The 27,485-nt window shown below is 36.0% G+C and overlaps 1 protein-coding gene and 1 non-coding gene across 2 annotated transcripts in view; one reads left to right on the forward strand and one right to left on the reverse strand.

Moving 5' to 3' along the window:
- Positions 1-27,485, forward strand: part of DMD (dystrophin) — a 2,243,521-nt gene that overhangs the window by 302,187 nt on the left and 1,913,849 nt on the right. The gene's annotated exons all lie outside the window — the stretch shown is intronic.
- On the reverse strand, positions 27,274-27,346 carry TRNAW-CCA (transfer RNA tryptophan (anticodon CCA)). The gene has a single exon. It is a non-coding gene; the product is annotated as a tRNA-Trp (tRNA).

The raw sequence follows: 27,485 nt of genomic DNA on the forward strand, positions 1-27,485 counted from the left end.
CATTACTGACTGCATTATAATTATTATTTACATATATTTTACATCCATCTATTAACTGAATTCCTTTAGGGTCTGAACCTTGACTCAGTCATCACTATATACTCAGCCTAGAGCATACACCCTGATGTACACTGATACTCAATACATATTTGTTGAATGGATGGAATGAATGGCGATTAGGAAGGAAGGGAGAAAGGATTCGAAAACAATGTTGGTCATACCATCCATTATCTCAGTCCTTTCTTCTGTCAACACTTTCTCTTTCATCTTCTTTCATGTCCTCAAACATCACCTCTACCCAGGACCTAAAATTGGGCTTGACACTTTGGAAGCACTGAGAAAATGATTTTTGAGCATGCAAACTTCCAACTATGCATTTGTAACATTGAGTTTAAAATCCGCATTTCCAAGCACTTCCTGAACCTTCCCACCAAGCCATGGCAAAATCCTGATATGATGCCTGGATGATATAAATGGGGATGACCTGGTTGGATAGATGGAAACAAGAAGGTTTAGTTAGTAATTGGAAAAGGGGAGCAAGGAATTAATCTGATGGGTGCAAGGTATTTTTTCGGGACGCTAGGCAGATATAGATACTACAAATTGGGAGAGGAACTGAGAGAAAAAGGAGAAGAGAGCCACTTTGGAGGGTTGTTGATCACTTTGGTTTTAGATATTGAAATATTTGGTTTAATGAGGTTATGAGGCATTCAGGAAATCTGTATGAGGACAAGTACTAGATTCAGAAGCCTGAGTTTTAACTCCCAGTTCACCACTTAGTGTGTGTAAACTTGAGTAAATTATTAAACCTTTCTAAGCCTCAACTTCCCCATCAAATATTTATTTAAAAGAGTAAAAGAAGTTCTGCATGCAGAGCACATGGAATTATACCTGGCATCTGGTAAACTTTCAATAAGTGATATATAATATCGTTTATATTCTTGTGAGGGCAAGAAGAATTGAATCCCTCTGAGAAGAATGCTTGAGGCTGGCATTTGTCTGACAGGCTTTTATTTTGCTAAGTGGGGTATGAGAGCTGATGGATTTTGGTTACATGTTTTGCTTAATGGGGTATGGGAATTGAAAGAATTTAACAAGAGATGTGTGGCGAAAAAATATCAGGTTTGAAAACACAGCTTAAACTTCGTTAGGATTGGTGACTAGAGAAATAGATGAGGCACCTCAGGTAAAGCATGTGGCCATGAATGAAGTACTGGGTAACAAATATATTTACAGTGTAAGTCAAAGAAAAAGAGACAGAGAAGAGCAGAGAGCATCAGAACAAGGTGTGATTATCATTGTCAGAGGCCCAAGGAGTTAAAGTTAAGATGAGAACTCAAGCCTACTGTTATACATAACACCTTTTAGAATGCTTGTTCTTGACCCTGATGTGCAGCTACTCTCCAAAGACCTCTCTCTAGTATTCTGTGTTTGACACCTAGTGCCATAGATCCTGTTCGTCATCTTTCTTGGTGTACTCTCTGGTTTTTAGCAGAGCATAACCTCTGGTAGCTTCCTGAGAAAAGGCTCAAGGGAGGTAATTTTTTTGACATATTATGTCATAAAATATTTTATTCTATTCTTCCTTTTTTGCTTACTTTTCTGTATCCTCGTGATCTTGTTTCAGAAAATGGAGTCACTTCTCTTTTACTTTCTCTAGATTTTCAATATAATTCTCCCACAATACTCTTCTGCTTCTTGTATTGTTCATATCTTCTATGGTCCTGCTTTCTTGTTCATTTATTGTTTGTTTTATTTTGAGGAACTCTTTTACTTTCAAAGTCATTCTTCAAATTATCTAGTGATCTTAACTTTTTGTTTACACTTAAGTGTGAGATACTGATATTTGATAAAGTAAAATACCCTTTCCTGATAAAAATACTGAGTATAAAAAGGAATCATTGGATACTCTTGCTAGCATGTTATACTATGTATATACAGTTTAGTCCAATTGTCAGCATATTACTTAATGAGGACACATTCTATGAATTCTGACCAAAGACAAAGTTACAGTAATGTTCAGCTATCTTCACTACTGCTTAACATTGTGTTGGGAGTATTAGCCATCACAACCAGATGAAATAAACCAATTCAAGGCAAATCAGTTGAAAGAAGAGGTAGCAGTGTCCCAATTTGCAGATATGACTGTTTACCCAAAAAGCCACAAAGAAACAATAACATTAACAAACCCAAACACCAATACAAACAGTAAAATAATTCAGTAAGTTAGCAGAATATAAAATTTACATGCAAAATCAGTAGACTTCATGGTAACGAGCTGGAAGATTTTATGGATCAGACATACCCATTTACAACACTAGAGACAAGAAACAAATTTAATAAGAAATTTTCAAAATCTATATTTAAAACTCTCCTGGAAGACACAAAAGAAAATTAAAGGGAAAGACCTACTTTGTTCGTAAAAGCATGACTTAACATCATAAAAGTATCTATTGTTTTTAAGTTAATGAATAAATTAAATGACATTCCTATATAAGTAATATTTTCTTCTGGACTTAGATAAGCTGATCCTAAAGTTTATATAGAAAAATACGTGCTTGTGGGCACCATACCTTTAACTTCTCCCAGCTGTTGGGGAGAAGTATCTGCAAAATAGCTCAAAGATATTGTTATGTATATCCCTTGTCAGGGGGAGGGGGGAAACCCGACCAGGACCCTGCCCCAAGGCTGCACTATTGTTTATTTTGACTGTTCCTCCCTTGTCTCTGCTCCCTTCCCTTCCCTAATTAGCATCTATTTGTTGGAACTCAGGGAGGGTCATGGAGGCTGAATGAAACCTATTTCCAGTAATCAAGGAATGGGGGACACAGAAAGCTTTTGTGCCCAGGAACCCCACAGGGTCCTGATTGGTATCAATGGTTATAGATTTATACCTTTTTAAAAGTTATTTTCCTCTTGTTTTATAAGCAGCTTTCTGATAAATTTTTTAAAATATATTTACACAATCATACTGGTATATTTTTTCTGATATTGAAGGAGAAATATATGTATTTAGCAAAAATGAATGTTGGCTTAGGTTTTCTCTAATGGTCTCTCCAGGAATCTGGAACCATTGTTTGTCACCACAAAGGATGAAAATGTTTGATTGTAATATGCCAGTTTTCAAGTAAAATTGATTTTGTTTCTATCTTTTAAGAATGAAGGCAAATATATTTTTATTTCATTAATAATATTGCTTGCATTTTCTAGACCTTTCCCTAAAAGCACATATTTAATTTTCCTGAGTTGTTTTGGTTACAAATTCTCCTATTTTTAAATTTTCAGCTTTTATTTGTCCACCTCCAGTATTCTGAACTGCTGAGTTTCATCATAGCTGTGATATAAAAAGGGCTAATTCCCTAAAGTCTCTTTTAAAAATTGCCTTTTACTCTTTAACCTGCTATAGAGTTTATGTAGAATGATGGAACCATTTCACAGAGTCACTCCTGTGAATATTTGCCTTGCACAGGGTAGATAATAAATATTTCATTGAACAAAGAAAAGAGAATGAAGACAAAGCAGAATGTTTTGTATTACTGATTTTATTATCATAACTGACTTGAAGAATTAAATACAATTTTGGAATGTCAGCAATATTCTCTTGATGTTTAGGTATGCCTCACTATATACTATGCACATATATTCTGAAAGAAGAAGTTCAAATGAAGATTGCTTCTAATAATATTCTAAATGAGCTGTTTAAGTAGTGTATATTGGTAGTAGACATAGGGAATTTATTCAGATCCTATATATAAGGCATTTCAATATATCCCTGAGGATCAAACCTGTTATCTAACTCAGTCAACCACTAGTTTGGATTAAAAACAACAATTTAGATATCATTAAGTATATTGCCTAATAGTCGAAGATCCTAAACAATGACATTATATGAATATTTCTTTTAGTGTATTTTCTATTTCATCTTAGTTGTAGGTTAGCGAATCAGCAGTCTCAAGTTATAAAACAAATATTACCAACATACTAAACAAGTCCTAACTTTCTTCTATTAAAATATGTAAAATCACAAAGATTTTGTTCTTCATGGATAACAGCATTTGCTGTTTGTTGTCTTTGCTTGATGAGGAAATCATTTTCCTTATCTTATTATCTTATTTTCAGGATTCCTGGTGGCAGAGGTCTATGACAATTTTTTTCCCATATGTTTTCGAGAAAAAAATCACAGATATTATGGTCTATCTATGTTGGACTTGGTAATTTGCTTACTACACTTTTACCTTCTGAATAGAAAAAAAAAAACAATGGATTTGAGATTGTTGAGAAGGGGAAATTTTCCCTCTCTACCCCTTTTGAGTTCTTGTAGCTGGACTAATAATAAAATTGACACAAGACAGATAAACAGGAGAAAAATAAACAAATTTAATTCATTCACATAGAGGTCTCATAAAAATGGGACCTAACAAGTGGTCAAAGCGGGCAGCTTTTATACTTTTTTGATTAAGAAATAATAAATTTGAAAGGAATTGATAGGACATAGAAACTTAGGGTTGGGTGCTTAATTAGTAAGGAATTTAAGTAAAGTTTGGACTTGGGTAGTAAATTAGTAAAAAAGTAATAAGATTGGTTTGTACATGCTCCTTGTCTCTGGTAATAAGGGTGTCCTTCTATCTCCCAGTACAAGGAGGGCACCTTTCATAACAGAGATTTATTTCCTGCTTTCAGGAGACAGAGAGGAGGGTCAAGTGTCCTTCCTGCATCGCCTGTTTCTTAAGTAACTTTAATTCAAAATAATCAATATGACATTAAGGCATATTTTGGGACGGACTGCCCTGGGTTTCCAACAAGATGTACATGTCTAGGTGCTAGAATCAACGCTGCAATTTGCAAAGCATTTTACTTCTTGGGTGTGAAGAGAACCAAAACATGAATGAGTAGGCAATATTATTTTGTTAAAAAATGAATTAGAAAGATTGGTGGGGGGGGGCAAAAAAAGGAATGCTACTTTTTTCACAATTTTTTTACAATAAATTTTATTAGTAGTAAAATATAACATTGATACCCCTGTTTTTAAAAATATATGAATAATAAAAGTTTTAAAGAGAACTAAAGAGATATTGAGGAAACTCTTTTAGATGAGGTAAGATAGGAAGGAGAACAATGATTAAAATATCAGGCAAAAAAGTCCTATGAGAAACGTCAGAAGAATTGGAGTTGTTTAGTCAGAGTAGAAAATAAGTGGTACCTTACTCATATTCATAATTTGAACCCTTTGATTTTGTTTTAATTCCATTTTTAATGAGCCAGATTTTTATTAGGTTTTACATGCATGCAGAATTACTATTATATAGGAAAGAATTGGTTGAACACAAGAAAGTCTCTGACAGTAATATACAACGGAAGGAAATTGCAAGGAAGCCTTCTACATTTTCTCTACAAAAGAAAAAAATAGCCTGAGAACTCTGTACGTCTAAGCCCCTTGAATAATAATAGGAAATGGAGGATGGTTTATAAGTAGTTTTCATTATTTATAAAAGGCTGAAAAAAGCATATATTTTCCAGCAATATGTCCACATAGTCACACTTAAATTTCTCCTAACCCTGAGAGTCCCTGTTTCACACCCATCATCACTGTCACGGAACCCCTGAGCAATTCACTGGCATTGCCAAAATGCCATAGCCCTTGAAGTCCAAGGAATGAGACACAGGAGTCTTTTAACATTTCACAACTCTGTGTGCTCATTTTTCCTAATAGACATCTGTGGTTGTCTGGGTTGTCTAATAGACAACCCAGCATCTGTGGTTCTTTAAGCACCATTCAGAAAGTCACATTATAATCAATCCTCCTGCTTGTTCTGGCAGGGATTCCATTCTGAGCACAAAAAATCTTGTCATATAATTCAGTTTCTAGATCAGGTAGTGCATCCCCCCCTGCCTTATTTGTATCATGGAGTGATGTGACACTGTCGGGGAGGAAAAATAATTTTCCCTTTACCCTTCTAGGTTCTTGGCTGAGACCCTCCTGTAATAAAAAGAGATTAATAGGCAAAAAAGTTAATTTTGTTCGTACATACATACATGAACCCCACAAAGATAAGAGGCTCAAAGGCAGGCAGCTGGGGTTTATATACCATACTGAGCTAAAGAATGGGAGAGCAGTCTGGAGCTTCAAAGGGGAGGAGGACAATTCATGGGAAGGTGAGAAGAGGAAATGTTGAATAAACTAATGTTTGCCAGTGCCATGCTGATAAATCTCTCAGATGAAAAAGTTATCTCTGGTAATAGCTATCTTCCTGGTACAGGCTCCCTATCTAAATTCTTTCAGCCTGTTACAGAGGATGATAAAAAGCTTTTCCTGAGTCTTCAGGGTCTTGATTGCCTTCAGCTCAAAATAATCCTTATGCCAAGGAGGCATATTTTGGGGTGCCATATTCTGCTCTCCTTTTCCTCCATCCTCTATCTTATCAGTAGGGAATTATTAGAAGAATATCAGGCACACAGTAGATTCATAATAAATATTCCTGCATGATTAATGAGTGAAGGAGTGAATGGTGGTAGAAAGTAGAAACATACAGAACCCTGAGAAGTTTGACCACACTGTCCAATAGAAATATAATGTAAACCACTTATGTAATTTAAAATTTTCTTGTAGCCAAATTCATAAAGTAAAAAGGAACAAGTAAAATTGTTTTAATAATAATATTTTAGTTAATCCAATATATCCCAAATATTATCTCTTCAACATGTAATCAATATATTATTACAGAGATATTTCAGAATATTTTTTGTACTACCTCTTTAAAATCTGTTATATATTTTACACTGACAGCACATCTCAACTTGGAATAGCCATATTTGAAGTGCTCAATGGCCATACATAGCTAGTGGCTACCATATTAGACAGCAAAGTTATATAAGAATATTAAAATATCTTGACTGGATCAGAAAGCGACTTTGTTACTTTCACCAACATCCCATGAGCCAAAACCCAGTTATATGATTCAACCTAACTGCAAAGGAAGCTAGAAAATGTAGCTAAAGAGAAATCTTCAAGAACTAGTGGTTAGGCAACCTAAGTGTAATATTATCAGGGTATTGTCTAAAATCTTAATTTATTTGAAATAATTGAATATAGTTGATAACAATTACATAGTATAAAGTAGGATGTACTGTTTTCAAAGCCAAGTTCAAAATGTATATAATGAGCTGTATTGGCTCAAGTATGTTTTTTTAAGAATTATGAATTGAAGGAAAACTATGAAATTTTTTCTTTACTAAAACTGCCTTCAGTACCCCAGGGCAGTAAGTAAAAAGAATAAAACAAACTTGAAAGCACAAAATATATTACCGATCTTAGTAATTTAGCTTATAAACTGATACTGAATTTGTTACATGATCTATATTTCCAAATTGTTTTAACATTATGTAGGACCAGCCCAAGAAATGAAATGGAAAAAAAGAATGCAAGTTACCTTTCAGTGAAGTTACAAGAGGGAATAGGAAAAGAAAAACTCACTTTTTTTCCCCCCTATTCAACACATGTGGACTTGAAACTTTGAACATGTAGCAGTGGATCTGTTCTCAAATCAAATGCATAGACCAGGAACAAGGTTATTTAAGTGAGAAGACATTTCCTCATATGAGTCAATATTTTATTTTTCTACTGTGGTCATCAGTGGATAAACACTCATAATCATATAGGTATATGCATTGCTGGCCAAATCAACAGAAAGCTTTTAAAAATACAGATTTCCCCCAAATTCTCCCCACTATTATCACCACCTAGATTTCCCTTGAAGTGAGTATGTTTTTAACAGAGATAAATATTTATGTTATATAGAACTGCATTGATAAATCCTTTGAATAGTATAAGAAGGCTGAATTTCTAGCTATTTCTGTTTTTGAAGTTCACTCTTCAAACTATGAGCCCATGTAGAGCAGTTATTGGAAAAGTATCTACAGCTTCCATTATTGGCCCATTTAGTACAGTGTGAGTTGGAACTCTGCCCACTATTTTATGTTACTCACTGTGTGGGCCAAACAAATAGAAGGTACTCAAGAAATATAGATGTTAGGATAAAGTAATGCATACAAAAAAATCTACTCACTAATTACTGAAGAACATGTTATATACAGTTTCTTGGAAATATGGCAAATTTAGAGCTAAATAATATGAGAAATCAATGATTATTGTTTTAAAAGTGTTATAAAAAAGCATTTTAATTTTTCTAAGCATCTCAATAAATTAACAAAAATACATAGGAAATAAATAAAATGATAAGGAGATTTTATATATATATACATATATATATTTGTGTGTGTGTTAAATGATTTAATATAGTTAAACTATTTAACTAGATTAGGTAAAAGGCTGAAGTTTTCCACCTAGACTAGGAAATCTAAAAATATACACATATAACTAGTGTAGTAATCTTATGGTATTGAAAGCTCCAAATAATTAAATAAGATATTTATAATATTTATAACAAGGAATATTTTAATTTAATTGTCATCAAACCATATACAATAGAAAAAGGGAAAGCACAAATTAAGAAGTAACAATTTTAAACTGTATTTTAGTTCTTAAAATTTCATGTTTCTGCTCCATATAATTAAATCAGTAATGACAATTATAATTTTAGGATGATTCCCTGACTACTCATCACAAATAGTAAATGAAGAATTCCTATTTCCTCATTAAATGTGAATTCTTTAAATATTGGTGCTTTTTTCCCCTCAATAGACTTACTTTTTTAAAAAGAGAAAACACAGTGTACATATATGTATATCAAATCATCACTGTGTATGCTTTAAATACCTTATAATTTCATTTTTCAGTTAGACTTCAGTAATCCAAAAAAAAGAGAGCTTAAATTTGCTTTCTTTTAAATATCAAAATATTTCATTGAAAATAATTCATAAGGTAATTAACTATTTTAGAATAAAATATTTATAATATTTATTTGGAAAAGTTATGTAACATTCGTGGGGGAGGAAAACAACTTTCCTCTACCCATCTAGGTTCTTCTGGCTGGCCTAAGAATTAAATTGACATGAGGCAGATTGACAGGAGAAAATCAAATTTAATTACATATGAACAGGGCTTTACTAGAAAAATTAGACCCAATGACAAGTTAGGCAATTGAGGGTTATATGCTGTCAGAGGGAAGAAGGGAGTAGTGGTTTGGGACTTCAAAGGGTATGAAGGCAATTCACAGGAATTGAGCAAATATGAGAAAGAGCAAATATTTGGTAAGCAAATGTTTGCTGGACCACACAGAAACAATGGGACACAGAGAGGACTTTTAACAGACTGTACCAGATACCTCTCCATCTACCACACTTAGTTCAAATTATACTATAGTTATCTATAGTGGTGGCTCCCTTTCTGGAATCGATCTTCATTCTTTTAGGCAGTTACAGGAAAGGTCAAAGATTCTTCCTGAGTCTTTTGGGCCTTGATTGTTTTCAGCTTCAAATAATCTACATGCCAAAGAGACATTTTGTGGTGGCACATTTGTTCCCCTACACATTTTTTCAGGAGTTCTCTCAATTCTAGCACTCTGTTGTCATATGTAACCATTTCTAAGAAAAACTGACAGTGTTGTTGTAAAGTAGGTAGTTTAGATAACATTAAAGTAATTAAAATCTGAACATGGTTGGTCCAAATCAGGTAAATTTAAGAAAAACTTTTACAAAGACTATTTGTTCCTACTAGTTAGACTCATTAGGTAATTTTTCACCTCTTTATTTGATCAATAAGCATTCAGTAAGTAAGTTGGCTGAGCAGTCTAATCTATTTTAATATTCTTGTTCATGTTACATTAAAAAATGGAATTTGATGCTATTACCGAACAAAGTTCCTGTGCCTAGTGCACAGTGAGGCCAAACAAACCAAAATGTCAGAGTTTGGATCAGAAAAAGGTTTATTGCAGGACCAAGCAAGGAAAACAGGTGGCTCGTACTCAAAAACCCTGAATTCCCTGATGGTTTTGGGGGAGAAGTTTTAAAGGCAAAACTTGGGGTGAGGGCTGCAGGGTCTGTGGCTTTCTTCTGATTGGTTGGTGGTGAGGTAACAGGGCGGTGCTCCAGGAGTCTTGTGCTCAGCCTGAAGTTACCATCCTCTACCTGGGTGGGGGCCTGCAGAGGAAATCGAAGATATTGTTATGTATATTCCTTGAGGATAAATGAGAACTTTGCCCCAAGGCTGCATTATTTCTTGACTGCTCCACCCTAGTTTCTGCATCCCCTTCCTTCCCTGATTAGCAACTATTTGAATCTGCCTTTTGGAACTCAGGGAAGGTCAAGGAGGCTGAATGAAGCCTATTTCCTACAAACAAGAAACGGAAGATACAGAAAGGATTTGTACCAGGGAGGGCACCACAGGGTCCTGCTTGGGTTTCAGTGCCTTGGAAAACAATATTAAAACTTTCACAAGATATTAAAATATTTGTTGGATTACTTTTTAAAAGTAAGATTCACAAATACTTCTTTTTTTAATATTATAAATAATTGCCTTCTGCTTTGATTGAATAATTTTCCTCATCTTTTTATCCAAAAAATTCTACTGAGAGCTTTAAAAACTTACATTTGGTGGTACCACTTAAAATGTGATTTACACTCCTCATCATTATTTAATCTTTGAAATGACACTTTACCATTTCTTAAATCAGTGTGGGTACATTGAACAAGGTTTGAGAGCCACTCGGTAGGACTAAGTCATTAGCCTGTAATTTTACAGTGGATAAAATACTATGTTTTCATTACTTTGAAAAAAATAATGACCTTGCAATTGACTCTTACATTTAACATTTTAATCTCAGCTTTACCACCATTAAATATAACTGTTTGCATTGATCACATAAGAAGCCAGAAAATCACTGGGTCACAGTTTAATCTAATTCAATTTAAATCTAACAAAGATAGCCATAATTAGCAATTTACCAAATCAAAGACCAGAGTTAAATTACATTCAAAACTGTGTAGATTTGGGAGTAATTATGTTTAAATTTTAAAACATTATTCTGGGGGTGCTGAAGCTCTTTCAAGAGTTTATTATATGGTACCTAATAGTTGTCAAGGGCAGGATGATTTATGAAGTCTAAGCTTTTACCTAACACAGCCAATGCTCCTGTTGTACCTACTGTCTTGAGTCTTTATACATAGATCTTATTTCACTTGGCTTGCTTCAGGGTATAGGGTCATAGCCTTTATCAGTGGCAGTAAAAAGGCTAGTCCCCACCAAAGATTTTGAGTATTATATGAAAAAATCACAAGACATGAACTTCTTGCCTCCCAATGCCCAAAACGCCCATCTTGTTTCTAATGAATAAGGCGAAAGACATAGAAGCAGGGCAGAGCTGAATAGGGAAGTCAGTGACATTTCAAGAACAGAGGAATTCGTATTCGAAAAATGGACAATGAGGGCTTGCTGCCCAAAGTTGTTTGTTTCATGAAAAATGTGCCTGTTAGCAAAGTCCTATAACTAGGAATTTTAGATAAAGTTCATATGTACATTTTTTAAAACACAGTGCTTTCCACAGAATTTGAATTAAAAACAAAGAAAAAAAATTCACATTATTAAAAAAAAATCACATTTAGGCTCAATGTTGAGCCTAAAATCTAAACAAACTCAAGGATCACAGGATAAAATGTAATGCTAATAACTAGCACATATCAAGTGCCAGGCACTGTTATAATTTATTTACTTGGGTTATCTCATTTAATTGTTAAAGCGACGTTTTGAGATGGGTAGTATGAGTATCTCCTTTTCGCTTATGAGAAAAAGCAGAAAACAGTTAAGTAATCTGTGAAGTTGACAAAATTAGGATTCTTTATAAGGCTATCAGGACTCCAGAGTTCACATTATTAAATAATCTATTGTTTCTCCAAACTGGGGGCCTTCATCTGTTTTCTATTTGCTGTCTACCACCCAATTTAAGAGAAAACATGAGAGCCCTTTATGATCCAGTATACATCTCTCTCTCTCTCTCTCTCACACACACATATGCACACACACACTCACACACACACACACACACACACATAGATCTGGAAAAAGTTTCATTAAAAAAGGTAATGTATCCTTACCATATGTAGCCACACTCTAATAATTTTTATTCCATTTTGTTTGATTTGTTAAATGAACAGCTGGCATGACATGTAAATGGAATTCACGGTCTACTTGTGTCTTGACCTATAGCTCAAAAAACACCTCTCTAGGTGACTTTCCCAAACTACTTACTTGTGAGGTCAGATGTTAAATTTAGGATTTTTACTTGAAAACAGTTGCTCTTTCCTCTTGGCTTTGTAACTGTATCAGTCCAAGAATTGTTTGTTTTCTCATTTTTCTCAATGTTATATATAAATATAACATTTGAGAGTATTTGCAGATGAACTGGGAACCTTGCCAAAGGGGCTGTCTCTAACTACAGTCTGTGGGTCCAATAATCTGTAAAACAAATCAATATCAGTAAAAAAAAAAAAAAATACCTTTTTTTCTCTACTGGGATGCAATATAAAATATAAGCAACCAGTTTTTAAGGAAAAAAGTTTTAAAGTGAAAGACTAGAGTCAGTGCACATTTTACTTGTTTAGATTATAATACAGGAGTTCTCCCCTCAGACAACTTAGAAAAGGCAAAATTTTTAGACGTCTCAGAGTCAGAATGTTTTGTTCTTAATGAGAACATACATCTTAATATAACTTTAGAAGTGACCAGGGGAAGTCTGTTACACAGTTAAAATGGTTTAAATTATACACATAGATTTCTTTTGTGCGAGAAAATCTGGGTCACCCATCATTTTCAGGTAAATGAGGAAGATGTGCCAGTGCTCCTTTCATTACTGTGGCTTTCAAGACAGTGTGTTGTCTTACTTCCCATTGTTCAGATTTTTATAATTTTTATTTTGTATTAAATATGACTGACATGCAAAAAGGATATACATATTCAATGTATACTTTCACCATATACAATTACAGTAACATAAATTTGACCATGACTTCTAAAAGATTCCTACCTTCTCTTTTATTTTATTATAAGAACATTTAACATAAGATCTACCCTCACAACAAAGTTTTAAGTATACAATACAGTATTATTAACTATAGGCACTATCCTGTATAGTAGATCTCTAGGACTCACTTATCTTTCTTTTTTTTTTTTTAACACCTTTATTGGAGTCTAATTGCTTTACAATGCTGTGTTAGTTTCTGCTTTATAACAAAGTGAATCACCTATACATATATCCCCATATATCCTCCCTCTTGCGCCTCCCTCCCACCCTCCCTATCCCACCCCTCTAGGTGGTCACAAAGCACTGAGCTGACCTTGCTGTGCTATGTGGCTGCTTCCCACTAGCTATTTTACATTTGGTAGTGTATATATATCAATGATACTCTTTCACTCAGTCCCAGCTTGCCCTTCCCCCTCCCCGTCTCCTCAAGTCCATTCTCTATGTCTGCGTCTCTATTCCTGTCCTGCCCCTAGGTTCATCAGAACCATTTTTTTTTTTTTAAGATTCCATGTATATGTGTTGGCATATGGTATTTGTTTTTCTCTTTCTAACTTCACTCTGTATGACAGACTCTAGGTCCATCCACCTCACTACAAATAACTCAATTTCGTTTCTTTTTATGACTGAGTAATATTCCATTGTACATATATGCCACATCTTCTTTATCCATTCATCTGTTGACGGACACTTAGGTTGCTTCCATGTCCTGGCTATTGTAAATAGAGCTGCAGTGAACGTTGTGGTACATGACAATTTTTGAGTTATGGTTTTCTTGTGGTATATGCCCAATAGTGCGATTCCTGGGTCATATTGTAGTTCTGTATTCAGTTTTTTAAAGAAACCTCCATACTGTTCTCCATAGTGGCTGTATCAGTTTACATTCCCACCAACAGTGCAAGAGGGTTCCCTTTGCTCCACACCCTCTCCAGCATTTATTGTTTTTTCAGATTTTTTGCTGATGGCCATTCTGACTGGTGAGAGGTTATAACCTCATTGTAGTTTTGATTTGCATTTCTCTAATGATTAGTGATGTTGAGCATCTGGTCATGTGTTGGCAATCTGTATACCTTCTTTGGAGAAATATCTATTTAGGTCTTCTGAACATTTTCGGACTAGGTTGTTTGTTTTTTTGATATTGAGTTACATGAGATGCTTGTAAATCCTGGAGATTAATCCTATGTTAGTTGCTACATTTGCAAATATTTTCTCCCATTCTGAGAGTTTTTCCTTCTTGTTTATGTTTTCCTTTGCTGTGAAAAAGCTTTTAATTTTCATTAGGTACCATTTGTTTATTTTGTTTTTATTTCCATTTCTCTAGGAGGTGGGTCAAAAAGGATCTTGCTGTGATTTATGTCATAGAGTGTTCTGCCTATGTTGTCCTCTAAGAGTTTGTTAGTGTCTGGCCTTACATTTAGGTCTTTAATTCATTTTGAGTTTATTTTAGTGTATGGTGTTAGGGAGTGTTCTAATTTCATTCTTTTACATGTAGCTGTCCAGTTTTCCCAGCACCACTTACTGAAGAGGCTGTCTTTTCTCCATTGTATACTCTTGCCTCCTTTATCAAAAATAAGGTGACCATATGTGCCTGGGTTTATCTCTGGGCTTTCTATCCTGTCCCATTGATCTATATTTCTGTTTTGGGGCCAGTACCAGACTGTCTTGATTACTGTAGCTTTGTAGTATAGTCTGAAGTTCAGGAGCCTGATTCCTCCAGCTCCCTTTTTCTTTCTCAAGATTCCTTTGGCTATTCAGGGTCCTTTGTGTTGCCATACAAATTGTGAAATTTTTTGTCCTAGTTCTGTGAAAAATGCCAGTGGTAGTTTGATAGGGATTGCACTGAATCTGTAGATTGCTTTGGGTAGTAGAGTCATTTTCACAAGGTTGATTCTTCCAATCCAAGAACATGGTATATCTATCCATCTGTTTCTGTCATCTTTAATTTCTTTCATCAGTGTCTTACAGTTTTCTGCACACAGATCTTTTGTCTCCCCTGATAGGTTTATTCCTAGGTATTTTATTCTTTTTGTTGCAATGGTAAATGGGAGTGTTTCCTTAATTTCTCTTTCAGATTGTTCATGATTAGTGTATAGGAATGCAAGAGATTTCTTTGCATTAATTTTGTATCCTGCTACTTAACCAAATGCATGGATTAGCTCTAGTAGTTTTCTGGTAGCATCTTTAGTCTATATGCATAGTATCATGTCATCTGCAAACAGTGACAACTTTACTTCTTTACTGTTTTGCATTCCTTTTATTTATTTTTCTTTTCTGATTGCTGTGGCTAAAACTTCCAAAACTATGTTGAATAATAGTGGTGAGAGTGGACAACCTTGTCTTGTTCCTTATCTTAGAAGAAATGGTTTCAGTTTTTCACCAGTGAGAATGAGGTTGGCTGTGGGTTTGTCATATATGGCCTTTATGATGTTGAGATAAGTTCCCTCTATGCCTACTTTCTGGAGGTTTTTTATCATAAATGGGTTTTGAATTTTGTCAAAAGCTTTTGCTGCATCTATTGAGATGACCATATGGTTTTTTTGTTTTTTGTTTTTTGTTTTTTTGTGTGTGGTACGTGGGCCTCTCACTGTTGTGGCCTCTCCCATTGCAGAGCACAGGCTCCGGATGCGCAAGCTCAGTGGCCATGGCTCACGGGTCCAGCCACTCCGCGGCATGTGGGATCCTCCCAGACCGGGGCACGAACCCGTTTCCCCTGCATCAGCAGGCAGACTCTCAACCACTGTGCCACCAGGGAAGCCCAACCATATGGTGTTTATCCTTTAATTTTTTAATATGTTATATTGCATTGATTGATTTGCGTATACTGAAGAATCCTTGCATTCCTGGGATAAACCCCACTTGATCATGGTGTATGATCCTTTTAATGTTCTGTTGCATTCTGTTTGCTTGTATTTTGTTGATTTTTGCCTCTATGTTCATAAGTGATATTGGCCTGTAGTTTTCTTTTTTTGTGGCCTCTTTGTCTGGTTTTGGTATCAAGGTGATGGTGGCCTCATAGAAGGAGTTTGGAAGTGTTCCTTCCTCTGCTATATTTTGGAAGTGTTTGAGAAGGATAAGTGTTAGCTCTTCTGTAAATGTTTGATAGAATTCACCTGTGAAGCCATCTGGTCCTGGGCTTTGGTTTGTTGGAAGATTTTAAATCACAGTCTCAATTTCAGTGCTTGTGATTCATCAGTTAATATTTCCTCTTTCTCTCTGGTTCAGTCCCAGAAGGTTGTGCTTTTCTAAGAACGTGTCCATTTCTTCCAGGTTGTCCATTTTATTGGCATATAGTCTATTGTAGTAATCTCTCATGATCCTTTGTATTTCTGCAGTGTCAGTTTTTACTTGTCTTTCTATATGTCTAATTCTGTGGATTTGAGTCATCTGCCTTTTTTTCTTGATGAGTCTGGCTAATGGTTTATCCATTTTGTTTAGCTTCTCAAAGTTCTAGCCTTTAGTTTTGTTGATCTTTGCTATTCTTTGCTTCATTTCTTTTTCATTTATTTCTGATGTGATCTTTATGATTTCTTTCCTTCTACTAACTTTGAGGGTTTTTTGTTTTTTCTCTCTAATTGCTTTAGGTGTAAGGTTAGGTTATTTGGGATGTTTCTTGTTTCTTGAGGCAGGATTGTATTGCTATAAACTTCCCAATTAGAAGTGTTTTTGCTGCATCCCATAGGTTTTGGGTTGTCCTGTTTTTATTGTCATTTGTTTCTAGGTATTTTTTGATTTCCTCTTTGATTTCTTCAGTGATCTCTTGGTTATTTAGTAGTGTGTTGTTTAGCCTCCATGTGTTTGTATTTTTTACAGTTTTCTTCCTGTAACTGATATCTAGTCTCATACTGTTGTGGTCGGAAAAGATATTTGATACGATTTCAATTTTCTTGAATTTACCAAGGCTTGATTTGTGACCCAAGATACGATCTATCCTGGAGAATGTTCCATGAGCACTTGAGAAGAAAGTGCATTCTGTTCTTTGGGATGGAATGTGCTACAAATATCAATTAAGTCTGTCTGGTTGAATGTGTCTTTTAAAGCTTGTTTTTCCTTGTTTAATTTCATTTTGGATGATCTGTCCCTTGGTGAAAGTGGGGCGTTAAAGTCCCCTAGTTTGACTGTGTTACTGTTGATTTCCCCTTTTATGGCTGTTAGCATTTGCCTAATACATTGAGCTGCTCCTATGTTGGGTGCATAAATATTTACAATTGTTATATCTTCTTCTTGGGTTGATCCCTTGATCATTATGTAGTGTCCTTCTTTGTCTCTTGTAATAGTCTTTATTTTAAAGTCTGTTTTGTCTGATATGAGAATTGCTCCTCCAGCTTTCTTTTGATTTCCATTTGCATAGAATATCGTCTTCTATCCCCTCACTTTCAGTCTGTATGTGTCCCCAGGTCTGAAGTGGGTCTCTTGTAGACAGCATATGTACAGGTCCTGTTTTTGTATCCATTCAGCCAGTCTGTGTGTTTTGGTTGGAGCATTTAATCCATTTACATTTAAGGTAATTATTGATATGTATGTTCCTATTACCATTTTCTTAATTGTTTTGGGTTTGTTATTGTAGGTCTTTTCCTTGTCTTGTGTTTCCTGCCTAGAGAAGTTCCTTTAGCACTTGTTGTAAATCTGGTTTATTGGTGCTGAATTCTCTTAACTTGTGCTTGTCTGTAAAGCTTTTAATTTCTCTGTTGAATCTGATTGAGATCCTGGTGGGTAGAGCAATCTTGGTTGTAGGTTTTTCCCTTTCATCACTTTAAATATGTCCTGCCACTCCCTTCTGGCCTGCAGAGCTTCTGCTGAAAGATCAGCTGTTAACCTTATGCGGTTTCCCTTGTATGTTATTTGTTGCATTACCCTTGTGGCTTTTAATGTTTTTTCTTTGAGTTCAATTTTTGATAGCTTGATTAATATGTGTCTTTGTGTGTTTCTCCTTGTATTTATCCTGTGTGGGACTCTCTGCAGTTCCTGGACTTGAATGACTATTTCCTTTCCCATGTTAGGGAAGTTTTCACCTATAATCTCTTCAAATATTTTCTCCGTCCCTTTCTTTTTCTCTTCTTCTTCTGGAACCCCTATAATTCGAATGTTGGTGTGTTTAATGTTATCCTAGAGATCTCTGGGACTGTCCGCAGTTCTTTTCATTCTTTTTTCTTTATTCTGTTCTGCAGCGGTTATTTCCACTATTTTATCTTCCAGGTCACCTATCCGTTCTTCTGCCTCAGTTATTCTGCTGTTGATTCCTTCTAGAGAATTTTTTATTTCTTTTATCGTGTTATTCCTCATTGTTTGTTTGCTCTTTCGTTTTTCTAGGTTCTTGTTAAACGTTTCTTGTATTGTCTCTATTCTATTTCCAAGATTTTGGATCATCTTTACTATCATTATTCTGAATTCTTTTTCAGGTAGACTGCCTGTTTCCTCTTCATTTGTTTGGTCTGGTGGGTTTTTACCTTGCTCTTTCATCTGCTGTGTTTCTCTGTCTTCTCATTTTTCTTATCTTACTGTGTTTGGATGTCTCCTTTTCGCAGGCTGCAGCTTCATAGTTCTCGTTGTTTTTGCTGTCTTCCCCCAGTGGGTAAGGTTGGTTCAGTGGGTTGTGTAGGCTTCCTGGTGGAGGGGACTGGTACCTGTGTTCTGGTGGCTGGGGCTGTTCTTGTCCTACTAGTGGGCAGGGCCATGTCTGGTGGTGTGTTTTTGAGTGTCTGTGACCTTATTATGATTTTAGGCAGCCTCTCTGCTAATTGGTGGGATTGTGTTTCTGTCTTGCTAGTTGTTTGACATGGTGCATCCAGCCCTGAAGCTTGCTGGCCATTGGGTGGAGCTGGGTCTTAGTGTTGAGATGAAGATCTCTGCGAGAGCTCTCGCCAATTGGTATTACATGGGGCCAGGAACTTTCTGGTGGTCCAGTATCCTGGACTTGGCCCCCTCCTACCTCGGAGGCTCAGGCCTGATACCCCGCGGCCAGAGTACCAAGACCCTGCCAGCCACACAGCTCAGAAAAAAAGAAAGAAAGAAAAAAACAAAAACAAAAAAACGGACAGACAGAACCCTAGGTCAAATGGTGAAAGCAAACCTATACAGACACAATCACACAAAGAAGCATACACATACACACTCACAAAAAGAGAAAAAGAAGAAAAAGAAATATATATATAGGGAAAAAAAAGGAAGAGAGCAACCAAACCAATAAGCAAATCCACCAGTGATAATAAGCACTAAATACTAAACTAAGATAAACATAAAACCAGAAAAAAAATAGATGCAGAAAGCAAACCCCAAGTCTACAGTTGCTCTCAAAGTCCTCCACCTCAATTTTGGGAACTTTCATTGCCTCTTCAGGTATTCTTCAGATGCAGTGTTTATCAAGTTGATTGTGGGGATTTAATCTGCTGCTCCTGAGGCTGCCCGGAGGAATTTCCCTTTCTCTTCTTTGTTCACACAGCTCCTGGGGTTCAGCTTTGGCTTTGGCCCTGCCTCTGTGTGTAGGTTGCCCTCAGGCATCTGTTACCCACCCAGATAGGAGGGGGTGAAAGCAGCAGCTGATAAGGGCTCTCTTGGTCACTCAGGCTGGGGGGAGGGAGGGATATGGTAGTCATAATTGGACTGCAGGGCAAGCCTGCAGCATCAGAGGCCAGCGTGATGTTGCAACAGCCTGAGGCACAACGTGTGTTCTCCCAGGGAACTTGTCCCTGGATCACAGGACCCTGGCAGTGGCATGCTACACAGGCTCCTGGGGTGTGTGTGGATAGTGACCTGTGCTTGCACATAGGATTCTTGGGGGCTGCTGCAGCAGTGTTAGCGGTTCATGCCCGTCTCTGGGGTCCGAGCTGATACCCGCAGCTCATGCCCATCTCAGGAGCTTGTTTAGGCAGTGCTCTGCCTTCTGTGGGCACGTTGGGAAGGAATCCCCTCTCCTTGTGTACCCCCAAAAAAAGGTCTCTTGCCTCTCTGGCAGGTCCAGACTTTTTCCCGGACTCCCTCCCGGCTAGCTGTGGTGCACTAGCCCCCTTCAGGGTGTGTTCACACAGCCAACCCCAGTCCTCTCCCTGGAATCTGAACTCCGAAGCCCGAGCCTCAGCTCTCAGCCCCCGGCCGCCCCGGCGGGTGAGCAGACAAGCCTCTCGGGCTGGTGAGTGCTGGTCAGCACCGATCCTCTGTGCGGGAATCTCTCCGCTTTGCCCTCCGCACCCCTGTTGCTGTGCTCTCCTTCATGGCTCCACAGCTACCCCCCAGCCCACGCCCCATCCCTGCCATTGAAGGGGCTCCCTAGCATGTGGAAACGTTTTCTCCTTCACAGCTCCCTCCCAGAGGTTCGGGTCCTGTCCCTATTCTTTTGTCTCTGTTTTTTCTTTATACTTTTGCCCTACCCAGGTACGTGGGGATTTTCTTGTGTTTTGGGAAGTCTGAGGTCTTCTGCCAGCATTCAGTAGGTGTTCTGTAGGAGCTGTTCCAGATATAGATGTATTTTTGATGTATTTATGGGGAGGAAAGTGATCTCTATGTCTTACTCCTCTGCCATCTTGAAGGTTTGTCCTCTTATCTTTCATTACTGAAACAATGTATACTTTGACCAATCCATTGGCATTAATGCTGCTTGATTAAAAATGCCTAAATTTCTATCAGATCAAGGATCTATATCAAATAGATGTTACTATTGATAAAAGGTCTTTACTAGATGGAATCATTCCAGAACCTGTGATTGTTTCTTCCAGATTATTAAGTATACATTTTTTAATGTAAATAAATATATTGAACAGTAAAAATCAATTTGAATTTCAAAGGAATGACAAAATGCAAGCCATATACTGGCATAAGAGCCTTGCAAAATTTCCAAGAAGAAAAAAATTAGGAGCACTCACAATAAGCAATTGCAAGCAGTGAAATGGTAAATTAAACAGAGGATTAAGTTGTTTTTAAGTTCATTTTTGAGGAGAAAAATCTCTGGTTTTGCAGAAATGGCTAAGTAGTTGCATTTGATATGGAAGATATTTTTGATCAAATTTATCTTAATAAATCTCTGAGTTCTTCACATTCACTGAAATGAAGCAAGAATCTGTGGTATATTTTATTTAGAGAAAGTTTTGATACTGATTTTTAAATAGCTATAAGATTGCATCCATTTATGTATATGTCTGTGCACATATAACCCTACATATGTGTATGACGTTATGTAGGGATAAATATATACATTTTTAAGTAATTAATGCCTAAACTTGTGCTGCCCGATTCAGTAGCCACAAGGCACATATGGCAATTTAAATTTAAATTTATATTAGTGAAAATAAAATATGTGTTTCCTCCATTGCACTGGGCACACTTCAAGTGTGCAACAGCCATGTGTTTCTAGTGGCAAGTCTTATTGGATGATGCAAGTGTAGAACATTTTCATCATCACAGAAATTTCCAATAGACATTGCTGGTTTAGCTCTTTTTAATGTTGCCAACTTTAGTTATTAAAAGTTATTTGTAATTATTTAGCATATAGTGATTATCTTCTAAAATATCTGCTTTCACCTCAACATGTAGGGAAAATTAGCCCACTTTTTAATTTAATGGAGATCTTTGCTTTTTTTCTAAGGAAAAACATGAAATCTAAACTGAAATATTTACAATTTGCAAAGAAAAACAAATTTTGGATAAGATACAATAATTATTAAATGAGAAAAATGAGAAGAGAGGTACTATTTTTGTACATGTTCACATTTTTATAGTTATGGTTATAATTAGATGCAAAATGAATTTTAACAAATTAAGGATAATATCGCTGTGGTGCACAATCTCCAAAATGGTCTCAAATTATGGTTGCCAGACATAGTACAGGATGCCATGTTCTAACCTCTTCTAGGATGAAACTTGGCTTACAGGATCAAGTTGTATATTCTTGTTATCCTTCTATTACCATTACCGTTGTGGGTGTCAGGAACAGGGATATAATGTTTTTCTTTGTTAGATACAAACCTTTTATGAACACTTTTTAGACACTGTTTTAAACTGGAGCTGCACTGACTGAGTACCTTTTCCCTACGTATATGTAGCACTAAACTCTCTAGGTGATAGACATATATATACTGATCCACTGAACATGGATCCAAGTGATATGATTTGATCACAGTTCATGTGGTTGTAATTGTGAATCATCTCATGTGAAATGACTGTTTTGGAGGGTTTACCTTCTAAGAGTAACGATGTTTGTAATGATGGCATATTATAGTATCTGGAAATTTTAAAACAAACCATTTAATAACTTTTCCTAAATTACTCTCATTATTTTGGATTGACACTTGTGGGTGACAGCTAACTCCTCTCCTCTTTAGAGGGAAAAGGGATTTGGGGGAAACAGTGGATTCATTTCCGGATGTTGTCAATGACTGATGAATTTCATTGTACTCTGGTGGTAAGGGTGTATCTCAGAATTTTTTAGCTTTTTTTTTTCTTCTATCATTATTTCAGTAGAAAAAGTGCTAATTGTTTTTTCAGAGGTGGTACACTATAACTAGGCTCGTGAGCATGGTCTATAGGAAGATAATTTATAATCCCCTAAAAGTCTGATTGAAAGGAAAACTACCTTGAAATCTCTTAAGTCTGTCCTATAGGCAAAGAAGAAATCCCCAAACAATTTAAACAACACTTGGAAATAAGCTATATGATTATTGCTTTTTATTTGGCATTTTGATGTTTCCATGTGTGGCAATATGGTCATCAATCAAGGAGTTAGATGACTGTGTGTAGTAACATTGCAGTTACCCAGTTAATATAAAAACAAATATGTATTAATCAGTGACAGCTTTTCTTATTTTCATACAGAGCTGTGAAACCTCTAGGCTATGAAATAGAATAGCTAAAAATTAGACAGCTATTAATAATAGGATTATTTAGATTCTGGCCCTACAGCTAGGAAAATGGAGTGGGAATTAGAATAGCACCGAAGTTATGCAAGTTGTCCAAGTGGCAAGATATAACTAATTAATACTAATAAACTAAAGTCTAATCCAACACTATTTACATAAAATACTTTTCATCAACAGGCAAAAATCTAAGTAGAAAAATATGACCTCCTGGAATGAATATCAACAATTCCATGATAATAAAAATAACGTATTCCTTTAAAATATAATTACAGCCTTTGAAAGCATTGAGCTCTCATTGTAAAGACACGCCATTTTCTCTAAAATTTTTGTGAAAGAAAATGGCTTGTCTTCATTGTTTCTGTGTGAAGGTCGAACAGATTAGTATTTGGCTGCAGGAATTATGTTTCTCTTCTTAGTTTTGCAACAGTTAGGACATTTTCTGAAATACATATAGTTAGCACCATTGTGATTAAAGAAATTAATTTTTCCACATTTACTTTGATGTTAATCATAGTGGTCCTTCAAGTTGCTCCATGATTTTGAGATAGAAATTCCAAGACGAAAGCGGCTGCTGAATCCCAGACCAAAACAGAATAGTCGTGTCAGATGAGAGGTGTTTTGCAGTGTTTTGTCACATTTCATTTTGATTTTTACTTTTTTCTCTGTTTGGCGTATGTTCTGAACTGGGGTGCTGTAAAGTTTTTATTGCCATAAGTTTGAAATGACCACATTACTCATGAGCTGGAGAGTCACAAGTGAGTTTTCAGCTTCTTTCAAAGCTGTAGAAATAAAACTTTATAGCACCCTACCCTGGTGTATGTTGCTTTATGTGATGACACATTTGGTTTCACTTTACTCTTTTCTTTATTCCTCTTCATTATTTTCTTCTTGAATTATAGCAGAATTGACGTTAAAGATTTTCTAATATATAACAATTTGATTTAAACTACATTTTATGGTACCCTCATGGATTTTTTCATGCAGACTGTCTTTGACCTTCAATGACCATCCTTTTTTTAAATTTTATTTTAGATGATCAGTTTAAACATTGTTCATTGTGAGATTTATTGCTGTTGGAACACTGGTTTATTGCAAAAGGTAGTTTTTGGTTTCCAAGCAAATCAAAACTATTGGTCAAGATGAAATATGAAACATGAATATTTGCTTCTCCTTATAGAAGTAATTAAAATTCTTAACACATGCACAGTCACACTACACAATTTGTGTAGCACATGTACTTCAGTAAAACATGAGCTCTCTTTTTATATGTTATGTAATCTAGCCTCTACAACAATATCAATATCTCATGCTGAAAGAATCCAAACTATAAAGTGATTCCAGAATTAGCTTATTCCCAAGGGAACCTATGAGCACTGTGGCTGACCTGACAGCCTGGAGTGATGTGCTCAGAATGGATCCAGTAGAGAGCTATTTGTTTTAAGTTCAGGAAGCAAGCTTACTATTTTTGTCAAATATACTAAGTTTTTTTTCTTTTTCTTTTTTTCCAATTTAAGATATCAATATGGTAAGGAAATTCCCAAGAAATTCCTCAGACTTCTTTGAACAGGTCTCCAAACTTCCATCAGATCTTCAGATCTTGAATTGGTGCTTTTGAAGGTTCTGTTTTAGTGTTTTCTAGAAGGCTGCTCATCTTAGTGAATAAAGTCAGAAACACATGTGCACAGCTGACTCAGATTCAAGAAAGAATTTCAGTAGCTGTCATATTCTTTTAACTCATAAATAATTAATACTGAGAAGTACTGATTTTCTTATTTGTGGGTTCAGTTTTTTCTTACCACAGCAGTTCCAATGGAAATCTCCATTCATTGTGCTTACACACACACACACACACACACACACACACACACACACACACACACACACACACACACAAAAGCATATGCATGCATGGTGTTTTACATGTGTGAGAAGAGAAGACCAATATTAACTGACTTTAACTTTTTATTATGAGGAATAATATAGGTGATTTTGCGTTGTTTTGTTAATGTATCATTTTCTTGTGTGGCTGATACATGTAGGAACTATTCATGCAGATTTGGGAAGGTGTGCCTTCTTCTGGACACTCATTTCAAAAGTTAGGGCTTTAAAGACGCAGACCTACAAGAGAATGGACTTGAGGATGTGGGGAGGGGGAAGGGTAAGCTGTGACAAAGTGAGAGAGTGGCATGGACATATATACACTACCAAACGTAAAATAGATAGCTAGTGGGAAGCAGCCGCATAGCACAGGGAGATGAGCTCAGTGCTTTGTGACCAGCTGGAAGGGTGGGATAGGGAGGGTGGGAGGGAGGGAGACACAAGAGGGAAGAGATATGGGGACATATGTATATGTATAACCGATTCACTTTGTTATAAAGCAGAAACTAACACACCATTGTAAAGCAATTATACTCCAATAAAGATGTTAAGAAAAAAAAGTTAGGGCTTATGTTTTAAAGAATCCATTTAAGTGAGGTGAAAGAAATAAATGACTGCTTTATCCTGTAGAAGCAGTGAAGAGATTTTGTTCATCTGTGATTTGAGAGAGCACATGACAGCCTCCAAAAATAGCAGGGTAGAATCAGGTTGATCGTAAAGGTCTTCGTTTCATGTTAAATGGAAAGGAAAAAATAATTTGCTCCTTTAATTAGAATGTGGCACTGAAACAACAGAGGGAGACATCATTGTGGGTTAATATGGAATGAAATCAAGTAAATAAGAATATGTATACTTTAGTGTGGCGAGGATTCACCAAAAATGAAACTCTCCAACAGTGTGCTGAATCTGCCTGTGTGTTGTCTGGCTGCTGTGCTTGGTGTGTGGGCCATCTGGCTTCTGAATGCTGGTAATGTTTGCACACTCACACATCAGTCAGAACTGGTGCAGGGCCTGTTAGGAAGCACCAGCCAGTTAGGTGACATGACAGGACTGCAGAGCACTCAAGTGGGAATGCCAAGTGGGGAGCTTCTACTCAATCTGATGTTGACATGGGCATTGCAGGAACCTTTTGCTTCATCTGACTGTATCATTGATGTCAAGGTTCTGCTAGATTAGGCGTGCGGATGTCAAGTCATATAAGGCCTCGTTTGTATCCTTGGTTTTGCCTGTGTAATTCAAATGGAGCAAAACATAAAAAATCATCCTGAGCCTTTGGTCCTGTGTTTTTTGGACATAGGGGATGGCTGACCTAAAATTGTCATGCATTCCTGACATCAGAAGCAGCTTTGAGTATCCTGCTACCAGATCTATATTATGCTGCTAGTTTTTCACAGAAATGTTAGACATTTCAGAAACATCTACCTCATAATCTTTACAGAAGAAAGGCGGAGTTGCTATAGAATGCATTCCTGTTTCCTGTGGGTTTTCAGCTAGTTCACTGAAACTGAAGGGTCAAATGTACTTTATAAGAAATGTAGACAAACTCTGAGTTCATGGAAATAAGATATTAATAGAAGACTTTTTTTTAAACTGGAATCCCTATCATTCAGCCATTTGAAGTAATGGCTGCTATTCTTTTCTTTTTGAAATGTGATTCACTGATATTGATCACAGGTTTTCATTTGTTGGTCTCAATTCTGATGACAGAAATTAACTGAAAACTGAGAAAAGCACCTGGAGGATTGGTTATTTTATTTCTTTTTTTAAAAAAAAACCTGTATATTTTGATACCATAAGGACTAAAATGAAATTCCCCTATGTTTGAGTTGTTTTAAAATTTGAATTGGGTGTAATGTGTAGTGTGTACACAACTTGATCTGGCCATTAACACAGTTAATCCTCACCTAGAGAGCTCTAGAAAATGATGCTGTGATTTTTTTTTTCTTTGAAAATTATTTCTTAACCTTTAAATTTCTAAGGTCACTGAAAAAATAAATTAAAAGGTAATAGTATTTTATTTATGACATATTTACATAAAATAAATTTCCGAATAACTGATTCATGTTAAACAAAAATGATACAGTTACTTGTAGACAAGCTTTAAAAAATAGTTTTGATTTGTCTAACTTGGTGTAATAATACAAATATTAACAGTATAATAATATAAGTTTAACCAACTGGGCATGATTATAGAAATGATCATAGGAATAACAATCGTTATTCCTGTGGTTGATGAGTGCTAAGTGTTTGGCATTATGCTCAGTATATCACATCTGTTATTTCACTTTTTCCCTTATAATAACACTGGGATGCTACATTATCTCCATTTTACAGATAGAGAAAGTGAGTCATGGAGAAGGAAAGTTACAATTTATAAAAGCTATAATACTTCAGAGTTTCTTTTTTATTGTTTGCTAAAGGAAAGCTAGATGTTCCTTGGACATTTTTTTTTTTTTTTAATATTTATTTATTTACTTTGGCTGTGCTGGGTCTTAGTTGTGGCACGCGGAATCTTCGTTGCAGCATGTGGGATCTTTTAGTTGCGGTACTCAAGCTCTTAGTTGCAGCATGCATGTGGGATTTGGTTCCCTGACCAGGGATTGAACCTGGGCCCTCTGCATTGGGAGCATGGAGTCTTACCCACTGGACCACCAGGGAAGTCCCCCTTGCGCATATTTTTATACTTATATATAACAATATTACTTTTACATTTCCAGCACCTTCAACAATGTAAAGCAAATAAGTGATGCCTTTTGGGGAGAAGACAGTTCTGTAGTCAGGTCCACACATGAAGTGT

Source organism: Globicephala melas, chromosome X, assembly GCF_963455315.2.
Source record: "Globicephala melas chromosome X, mGloMel1.2, whole genome shotgun sequence".
In the NCBI taxonomy this organism is placed as follows: domain Eukaryota; kingdom Metazoa; phylum Chordata; class Mammalia; order Artiodactyla; family Delphinidae; genus Globicephala; species Globicephala melas.